Genomic DNA, 10,911 nt, shown 5'->3' with positions numbered 1-10,911 from the left:
AAATTATCTAGTCCTTAGTAATAAATTCCTTATTAGCAGAATTAAAATATCAGAATTTCAGGAGTGGCTCTCTCTCTCTCTCTCTTTCTCTCTCTCTCTCTCTCTCTCTCTCTCTCTCTCTCTCTCTCTCTCTCTCTCTGAAAAGAGACTTTTTTTGGTATTTTGCTCCTGCAAATCTGAACAGTAGTTTGAGTTCATTGGCTAAAAGATTTTTCCCAGAGCACGGTCAGGTTTCCAGGCTTCCGTTATATAATGAACATTCCTACTGTTTGGGACTTCTCGGTTCTCCAAGGCCGTGGCTACCCAATCTGACTGTGGTGAGGATACCGTTACAGTAAATCAGTTAAGTTCTGTAATGCAGAATTTTTCCCAAAACCAATTCACAGAGACGATAAAGGAGGAAAATGTCCTAACCAAGGCCCAACCAAGTTGGGTAGAGACAATATAACTGGGGATTAAAAAAAAAACAAAACACGGAAGTTGAGGCATAATCCAGAATGAGGTCTTCTGTATATAAATGTCTACAGCTCTCATACAAAACTGAGGGTATAAAAAGATCAGTGCCACCAGAGATAACGAAGAGAGCTATTCCTTCACCTAAAGGGAGGTTTGCTTCACTGTATGAGTTATTCTTCGCTGCGTGTCCTGTCAGCCCAAAGTGCAGTGGTTCCAAACAGCATGAATGATTGGCGACTTCTCGTGGTTCTGTGCGTGAAGAATTCAGGAGTAGTCTGGCCGGCCAACTCTGGCTTAGACTCTCAGTCGCGGCAGTCAAATGTCATTTGCATCATCCGAGGTTGGGACTGGGGCTGGAGGGTCCCCTGCAAGGTGGTTCCCTCACGTGGCTGGCAAGTTGGTGCTGGCTTGTGGACAGTTCTTTTCTATGATGTCATCTCCAAAGGGCTTCTTGAGTCCCAGGGGCATGGCAGCTGGCTTTCCCCCGAAAGAGAAAATCAAGAGATCAAAGCCAAAGCTTTTGTGTCCTTTACAACCTACCGTCAGAAGTCACAAACTGTCACTTCTACAATATTCTATTGGTCACACAGGTCAGCCCTAATTCTGTATGGGAGGGCACCAACCTCAAGATGCTAGGATCATCGAGAGCCATCTTGAAGACTGGTTAGATTAACTTATTCAGCACACTGCATGTGACTTACACTGAGAAATCTAAGGGGGAAAAGGTTCACCAAAGCAGTGAAGTCAGCAAGTGTGGGGCAGAGGATGTGGGTTTCCCATGGACCAGATGTCACCTCTCTGTGAAAGAGCCCTGCTGTGGCATCATCTCAGGTTGGAAGCATGGTGAATATAACAGGCCAGAAGCAGGTCCGCCTTCATTCAGTCAGGCCGTGCCTTGCCCCCCAAAGTGCCCTGCACTTGGGTTTAATGCTCTGCTACAGTCACCTTGAAATTCTTACTGTTTTTTGCGCAAGGAGCCCAACATTTTTATTTTGCAATGGGGCCCATGAATGACGTAGCCAGTCCTAGCTAGAGGCAAAGGAAGAAGAAAGTCAACCATCCATAGAAATAAAGATGCAATTGCCCTGTCCAGGAAGTGCAGGTGAGACATTCCCAGTAACAGGATTCCCGAAGAACCCCAGGAAAGCACATACAAAAGAGTCAGCTCTAAACCTTTGAGAAACCTGAAAAGGTATCTAATTACTAGATTTCTCTTCCTGCAAAGGACATAGCTTAAGACAAAGACTTCCATGAACATAGTCTGTTTTGGAAAATGGCCACAGGAAGACACAGGAAGGGGAGTCCAGGAACTGTCCAGCAGAGCAGGAAGAAAAGCTGTCCCACAATGCATGATATTGAACTCATGTTTCTGTTGATGACTAACGCTCTGTCTCACTGGGGACCCTCTAGGGGCTTTGGAGGATGCTCCTCAGGATCAACCTTCTGAGATATGGGAATCCAATTGCCACCTCCAATGATCAACTGTTGCCCAATGAGGTCATCATCCCCTGCCCATACATCAGAGAGGCAGAAGGGTCTCCCTCGCATCCTGTACAGTGACAGCAAGGAAGCCCTGGGACAGAAAGCAAAGACTAAGGAGTTGAATTGGTTGCCAAAGCAAGAGATGAAGTGAAAGGTTGGGCTGAGAGCACAGGAGAGGGCTCACACGGCCGTGCAGTGTCCAGGCCAGTATCGCTCCTCTCCCTTCTTCCCTGAACTCTGCTCTGGAGGCGCAGAAGCCCGAGATGCGGGGCAAGGTGGGAAGGGAAGAACCAGCAAAGGACAGAAGGAGCCAACCCTACCCTGTCCCTACCTGCAGACCTCACTCCTAAGCCAAAGAAAGACAAAAACCTCAGACTTAGTCCATTTAGAATGGTATTGGGTGAGACGTCTTCATTCCTCCATTGAGACGCTGTTTGCTGATAAAATGAAGAGGGACCAGAACAGTCCTATGACCTATGTTTTCTTCTAGGGCCAGGACAATTAACTGGCACCCGGAGTGGACTTAAATGGGAAGGGGTGGCCGACCAAATACAGCTCCTTTATGATTACCTCCCACAGGTCTCGTTTGCTCAACCCAACAGAATACATTAGAAATAGCCAGGGGTGTCTGGGTAGCTCAGTCAGTTGAGCATCCAACTTTGGCTGAGGTCACAATCACACAGTTCGTGGGGTCGAGCCCTGCGTCGGGCTCTGTGCTGACAGCTCAGAGCTGGTGACTGCTTCGGATTCTGTGTCTCCCTCTCTGTGTGCCCTTCCCCTGCTCACACTCTGTCTCTCTCTCTCTCTTTCAAAAATAAACATAAAAATTTTTTAAAAAGAAGAAGAAAAGAAATATCCAGAATGCGCTTGGGTAGAAGAAGACCATGTGAAGGAGGAAGAAATGTGTTGTTATATAAATCCCCTTTATGCACTGAAGTGGAGCCAGAACCCACGTCCATTTCATAACTTTCTGCTCTCTTATCTACAGTTCATTTTGCCTAAAACCCCCTCCTCCACCTTCAGACTCACCTTCTTCTGTCTCCTCCTGAGATTGGGGGCAGTTTGTTATTACCATCATGTCAATCTTTTTTTTTTTTTTCCTGCCTTATACCAGAAGTATTCATGGAAATTTAAAAATTAGAGCAAAAGTGGCACAACTTAAGTGGCAATCAGGAGGAAAGATAGAAAATTTTTAAGGGATAGGAAATTACAACATCCTCTAGAATCTGTCTGTAGCGCTCTGCACACCTTGAGTTACTGACAGTTGCTACCGTGAGCTACAACGTGGGGCCCAAACTCAACAGCAGCTGAGATGGAAAAGGGCCCCTGTTCCTGTCCCAGTCAAGGCAAAAATGAGCCACTTCTCAGGAAAAAGCAGAGTTATTCCTGGGTCTGAAGCCAGATGAACACTCACTCTTAGGGCTCTCCGGACATCTCAGACACACAGAGTCCACACATTGAATACCATTCTCCACATCTTTTCATTGGCACTTTTTTGTGATGTCCCTCCACCCGTCACAAAAGCACCACAACCAGGAAAGAATCGCCAACACCCTTGGGCCAGCCAGCACGCTGGTTCTAACCCCCTTCCTAGCACTTGCCGTTTTGTATTATAGTAGTTTCTACATGTGTCTATTTCCCTTTTAGTTTCTGAGTGTCTCAAGGGCTGAAAACTGTCCCACTCTATGCGCCACCACTGATGCACATTTTCCTTGGTGTATACACCAGGAGCCCATATTTTCTGCATAAATGGGAGACTTACAGATGAATACCATTGTGCTATGTGAGGTGACATACAGGGCAGGAGACAAATGAATGGATGTCAGCCTGGAGCTCTTGAGAAATGCAAACCATACAGCAACCAGCTTGGCTGGCCTCGGAGGTGAGAGAAGCCAAGTGGGACTGAATTCTCTGCATGAAGGAATCCAAACCCATGTGCAGAGATCATGGCTGCAAAACGTCTCAAAAGTGTGTCAACACCCATGCTGGGTATTTCTCCTGCCCATTTCCCCACAGGGATGATTGATAAAATTCTTTCAAAATAAAAATACCCTTTGTGTTCATCTTGAGGCAACAGAGAAGGAAAAACTGCCCCACAGTCTGCATCCCTCTTCATGCTGAGTGGATCTGTCTAACACAGCGTTTAGGATAGATGGTATCTGACCCCCATTTCTTCAACCGTCATTAACTGAACACTGCTGGGCTTGGTACAGAAGATAGAATGGTGAACAAGACATAGTTTTTGTCCCCAAAGAACCTATTGTCTATTTGAATCTTCTTAGCGATGAGCTGGGTTTCTTCAAATACTAGTTATTTCTTCTGTCTTAAAAAAAAATACTACTTACTACGCGCCATAGTCAAAATCCACACTAAGACTTATCACACTACTGTCTCATCAAAGAGACCTGAGTGAAAACCAGAGATGGTATGACTTCTCAGGGAGGGGACAAGCCTGCCTGCAGCTTTGTTAACCCTAGCTTCAAGGCTCCCTGCACAAACCTTTGTATTTTCCGGAAGCTCTATGGGATACTCCTGGAGTGCCCCTCTTGAGTGATCATGTTCTGGGGACTCTTGAGATATGGAACTCAGAACAAGTTTAACAGACTCCTCATACTCACCTTGAATTAGAGAGAAAAAAAAAATCCCTTGCTCTCCTTACTCAGATGGGACAGAATTCTTTTCCATGGGGCCACAGTGTTACGACTCCAAAGGTGATGTGCACATTTTTCAGAGGGAAAGCTGGCAAACGTGTTCGTTTCAACACAAATGTGTTTTATTAAATACACGCTGCACAAAACAAACCTAAATGTGCTTTTAAGAACAATTGCTGGACTGGTTCAAAATATTCTGAGAACCAAAGCAAATACCCTGTTCCAGAAGACAGGAGAAAAGGCTATTGGACAAGGTCTTATTTCTCACCAGTGGTATCTGACAACATATCTTGCTATGAACATAATTTGAGAAGAGCGACTCCTTTCTAAACCCCTATTTTTGGTTCACTCAAAAAAAAAAAAAGGTTTCTTTCAGCCTTAGATTTCTCAGCCGTGGTCTCTAGTCTGAGGACCATATCCTTTCTGAAGATTTGGGCAGTTCTATGGAGCCATATTTAAATTGGGTGAGTGAAAAACTAACTCCCTTCAATAAAAGTGGCATTGTTTTGCAGTCAGGTAATTCCAAGTGGGCTCACTTTTAACTTTCCATGGGAACAGTCCTTGAGAAAGAAAGAGTCTTTGTTGAGTTTTGTTTTGTTTTGAGAACAGTCAATTGGTTCTTTCTACCCTTCCTTCTGGGCGCCAATCTCTCCAAGGAAAACCACAAAGTTCAAACAGAAGTAATGAAAAAGGAAAGAAAAGAAAGAGTCTGCACATAAACTCAATTTATCCCTATCTGGGGTTGTTTCATGTCACTCTTTTTTAAGTTTATTTATTTATTTTGAGAGAGAGAGAACCTCAAGCGGGCTCCACACTGTCAGTGTGGAGACTGACACGGGGCTCGAACTCACAAACTACAAGATCATGACCTATGACCTGAGCTGAAGTGGGACTCGTAACCAACTAGGCCACTCAGGCTCTCCTGTTTTGTGTCATTCTTGCCCCGCCCCCACCTGCACACAGACAACCCTTGCCCCAAACTCTTTGCTTTATACATTCCCATCAGAGTAGCACAGAGTGCAACCTTGTTATAAATGTCCTGTTCTCAAGGAATCCTGCCGTCTTGAGTTTCTGCTTAAGTGACTTCTCACCTTCAAACCCACTGAAGTTGTCCTTGTTTGGATTCTGATAAGTGACTGAGATTTTAATGGTTCTCAGTTAGTCTGTTTATCAGTGTGACTGTTTCGGTTTCCTTCAAGACAAATGATTAGGTGCACCAGTCTTTATCAGTGTGTTTAAGTATGTTCTTCAGGTGTGGACTCAACTTTGCCCTCTACTTCCAGCTGCCAACTCCTTGCCACACTAGGGTGTAAATAGTTGGAACATACAGATACACACAAAAATCTGCTCCATGCTATTTTAGAAAGTTTACTCTTTCTCAGCGACACCAGAGCAACCACGAAAGAGTCCACGTTTTCTCCATAAAGGAAGCAATTCTATATCCGAGTAAGGATTAGGAAAGGGGCAAGAAAAGAAAGAAATGGATAAAGCAGAGTGATAGGAAAAACCAAAGGATCTCAATGGATAAAAAAGACAGGGAGAGATTCAAGTTCACTAAATACTTGCACTGGGCCCTTACATTCTCCGCTTTACTCCTTAGGACAACTGTGATGGATGCGGAACATTATTACCTCTTTCCTACCGATGGGGCCACTGAAACTGGGAAAGAGAAGTAGCTTGCTAAAAGTTATACAGGCGGTAAGTGATGGACCTCCCAAAAGTCCAACCATTTTCAACATTTTATTGATGAAGCAACTGAGGTTCAGAGATGTAAAACAACTTGCCCAGGGTTACCGGCAAATCAGTAGCAGAGCTGGGATTCGAGCCAAGTCTGTTGCTTCAAAGGAATTTCAAGGCAAAGCCTAAACACCAAAAATTGGAAGGTGGATAAATATATATGACAAGGCAATCTTATTTAAATACACCTCGGTCAGCAACCAGCCTACAAGTCTACTGGAGGAGGAATGCATGTTTTATTAGTCAGGATAGGCTAAATTTGCTGCAGTAATAAATGAACCCTGAAATCCCAGTGACTTCACACAGGAAACGTTTGATTCTTACTCAACGGCCACCGCGTGTCAAGCAACTCTTTGAAGCTCTCTTTGGTCACTCCAAGACCCAAGCTTCTTCCCTACTGCGGTTTCCCTATGTTGATAAAGATTCCATGATCACCCCCCACAAGAAAGAAAAAAAGGGAGGCACGATGCTTTTAATTGCCTGGACGTGGAAGTCACACAGACCCCTGCTTCTCACAGTCCATTGGCCAGAATCAATCACGGGTCCCAACCTTCCTGCAAGGGGAGCTCGGACACAACGGAAACCCCTGGACATCGTGCGCACTAATGACCTCTGCGACATGTCTCACCTTTCTTTTGCATCATACTTGAATTTTGAGTAGCTCTGTAAAAACAAAAAAAGAACACAACGGAATTCCCTGACAGGTCTACCGGAAGCAGCAACAGGTCAATGGCAGGATGCTTTGCGCAGCCAAGTAGCAGCATCTAAAAGCTGAGTGATGATGGCGATCTCTGGAAGCTCTGGATAGCCTGGGAAATCTGGAGGTCACAGTCACAGCCATCACTGCACAGAGTTAAGGATATGGAGTGAGCCCTGCCACCTCCACTTTGAGAGGAGCTGGAAACACCTACCTTTTCAACCCATCATGACTAGTTATCCTCAGATGAAAGGGATGTTCTAAATTCAGCAGCTGTAAAACAAACTGCATGTTTAACATGTAAGTAACCAATAACATGCGGTAATAAAGAAACCTTGAAATTTCAGTGGTTTAACATAAGACACATTGGATTCTCACAGGATCTTGATTCCCCCAGGAAGAACCCTCAGATGAACCTACACTGTTCAGCGACATTTGCCTAAGGAAGGCGAGCTTTCGTTAAAAAGTCAGCGAACTCAGGGCGCCTGGGTGGCTCAGTCAGTCAAGCATCCAACTCTTGATCTCGGCTCGGGCCATGATCTCGCAGTTCATGAAATAGAGCCCCATGTCCGGGTCTCCGCTGATAGCGCAGACCTTGGTTGGGATTCTTTCTTTCCCTCACGCTCTCTGCCCTCCCTGGCTTGCTCTCTTTCTCATGCTCTCTCTCTCAAAATAAATACATGTAAAAAAAAAAAAAAGTCACTGAACTCAAGCTTCCTGGGGGACAATCAGCAAGAGGGGCTTGAGGTATCATGAGACTCAGTTTCTCCATCCTCAGGTCCCATTTCTTTATTCATTCCATTTATCAACACCATGCCATGCTCTGAATAGTTGAGAGAGTATTAGTCAAGACGTTTTCTTTATTTAAAGTGACAGAAACCCAACTCAAACTAGCTTAAGGAAAAGAAGGGGATGTTTTCGTTCATGTAACCACGAACTGCTACATGGGGAGAGTCTGCCTGAGAGTGAAGCCAACAGGGAAAACAATTGATCTAAGAGGAAGAGGTGTCAATTTTGATGTGTCAACCGAACTCCTTGATTCAATTGTACCTAAAAAAAAAAAACAACAACAACAAAAAAACAGTTGGGTAAGCAATAAATGTTGTTGCTTATTAAAATGTGTTGTAAGGGCACCTGGGGGGTTCAGTTGGTTGTGTCCAACTCTTGATTTCAGCTCAGGTCATGATCCCAGAGTCATGGGATCAAGCCCTGTATCGGGTTCCAAGCTGAGCGTGAAGCCTGCTTAGGATTCTCTTTCTCTCTCCCTCTGCCCCCTCTCCCATGCTCACAAGCACTCTCTCACTCTCTCTAAAATAAAAAATAAAATAAAATATGTGGTATATTGTTTGATTGGGCTCATTTGATATTAGATTCTATTGTTTACAATTCAAAGAGCGCTTGCCAATAAATGTTGAAGTATTGGGCTTATTTTACTGGCTATGGGGAGCCATGGAAGGACAGGATTTTGGACAAGAGGACACAGTCAAGTTTTCCTATGATATAAGTCACTGACCATGGCCCCGTGGCCCTTCATGAATCAATATTCACTCAGCTGTCTGTGTGGCTCAGTCAGTGAAGCATCTGACTTTGGCTCAGGTCATGCTCTCACAGTTCCTGAGTTCGAGTACTTCATCAGGTGAGCTGGGGCCCCACTTCTCTCTCTCTTTCTCCCTTTCTTTCTCTTTGCCCCTCGCTCACTTGTGCCCTCTCTCAAAAAAAAATTTTTTTAATCATTATTCACTCCATTGTGCCATAGGTTTTTATGCCTACTAAATATCAGGTTCTGATTTATGTGATTAATATAGAAGTAAAAAGGACAGACAAGTCTCTGTGAAGTTTATATCCCAGTAGGGAAAACAGACAACAAACACATGGATAAGATGACTGATCTTCAGTCAAAAGGGCAAGTTCGATGAGTACTGCTTTCACTCCAGGGCAGTCTCAATTCTGGGGAGATGAATTGGTCTCATATTCTGACCCTGAAAGAAGATCAGTTTCTGGGTAAATGACATCCCAACCTCCTGTCCCCAACTCTGCGTTAGTGAATTTGCTCTCACCTTTGAGATCTGCCAGCCATTTCTTTTATGTTAGCCAAGAGAGCAGTCAGACACAACCCCATGCTAGAACTTCTTGGTCCTGGATTGGAGCCCCCGATCTGCCCAGGAAGCCACCCCTCTGTTGTTCTTGTTTCATAGTTTAACAACAGAATGAAATGGGGACTCCTAGCCTGCTCAGTCAATAAAGCATGCAACCCTTGATCTTGGGGTCATGAGTTTGAGTCCCACATGTGGTGTAGAGTTTACTTAAAATAAAATTTAAAATTTAAAATTAAATTAAACAAAACAAAATAAAATAAAAACAGTAGAATTGGATAAGACAATGCCTGCGTTCTGTGACTCTAAGAGCAACATGACAGATTCCATTGTAGACACCTATCACAATTCCTGGTTCATGGTACATGCACACTAAATATTTACTGAACTGGTTATCGACTGATTGATTAGCTGAGATGCACAGGAAGATTACAATTGAATGCCTCCAACATGAGAACATGCATATCAGAGAAAACCAAAGTTACACACTTCTCTTTAAAGTATTTGACTTCTGGGTTAATTGTGTAGCTCTCTCCTGGCGAGTTTCCTGAGAATTGTCTGGTGCATGGCTGGGGCCCAAATCCTAGAAGAGACACTGGCATGTAGACAGTGCTCCACAAAATAAACGAATGAGTGAATTAATACTAGAAGGGTTTACAGAGTGAGCCATGGAAGGTTTACAAAGGCAGCAGCATTTGACCAGAACCCAGAACGATTCTTAGAATTTCGAAAGCGAAATTACAACTTTGCTTCGGCATGATCGACGTCCAAGGCAACGCAACAACAGATTGTCGACCAAAAGACTAAAGTTGGAAAACAGTCCGGGAAATAACTTGGAAAAACCAAATTCAGAGAGGCATGAATGCAGTGAGGAAGCAGTATGTAACAGCTATCAACTGCTGCAAAACAAACCACTCCAAAATGCAGATGCTTTAGAAAAAGAGTAACTTTACAGGGGAGAAACCTGGAAAACACTGTTCTAATTAAGTGTCAAAGCGGTGCTCGCTTCAGCAGCACATATACTAAAACTGGAACAATACAGAGAAGACTAGCATGGCCCCTGTGCAAGGATGGCAGGCCAATTCATGAAGTGTCCCATACTTTTTTTTAAAAAGTGTCAAAGTTAACATCACCGAACGATGTCAAGTGGATCTCACGTTCCCCCTGGTATAATGTGATGAGAAGGACATTTTACTTCACATCTGTGGTATTTTTTCCCAAACCTGAGAACTCCAGTCTATTCATGAAAAGAAAAAAGAAAAAAAAAAATCAGGCCAACCCAAGTGGAAGGACATTCTACAGAATTCCTAACCAGCAAACCTACAGCTGTCAAAGTCAGGAAAACAAGGAAGACTGAGAAGCTCTCACAGGTCAGAGGAGACTAAGGAAAGACTTAGTCTTTGCATTTGGCATCTTGGATTGGATCCTGGAATAGAAAAATGGCGTTATTCCAAATACTGCCTGCAAGTTAGTTCATAGTAGCATACCATTGCTGGTTTGTTACTTTTGACAAAGAGACTTGTACCACAGTAGTGTAAGATGATAACATTGGGGGGAATTGAAACTGGGTGGTGGACATATTATCTTTCCAACTCTTCCATAAACTTGAAACTATCACCCCCCCCAAAAACGGAGTGCCATTCATTTAGCCCACAACTGTGTGGGGTAGGAGGTTTGGGTGGGGCTCTGCTGGGTGGTTCTAGTCTGGGCTGGGCTCACTCACGCATCCGCATTCAGCTGTAGCTCAGTGAGGCAGTTCTGCCTCTAGGACATGGCTGGCTTGGGGCAGGGCCAC

At 44.2% G+C, this 10,911-nt stretch overlaps 1 non-coding gene across 1 annotated transcript; it reads left to right on the top strand.

Annotated features, from left to right (window-relative positions):
• The first annotated feature begins 10,114 nt into the window (after nucleotides 1-10,114).
• On the top strand, nucleotides 10,115-10,221 carry LOC112859818 (U6 spliceosomal RNA). The gene has a single exon (XR_003223551.1). It is a non-coding gene; the product is annotated as a U6 spliceosomal RNA (small nuclear RNA).
• The last annotated feature ends 690 nt before the right edge of the window (nucleotides 10,222-10,911 follow it).

Source organism: Puma concolor, chromosome F2 (assembly GCF_028749965.1).
Source record: "Puma concolor isolate L17-30 chromosome F2, mPumCon1.1.hap2, whole genome shotgun sequence".
NCBI lineage: Eukaryota > Metazoa > Chordata > Mammalia > Carnivora > Felidae > Puma > Puma concolor.
Note: the sequence above shows the minus strand (reverse complement) of the source record. Positions and strands in the feature narration are given on the sequence as shown.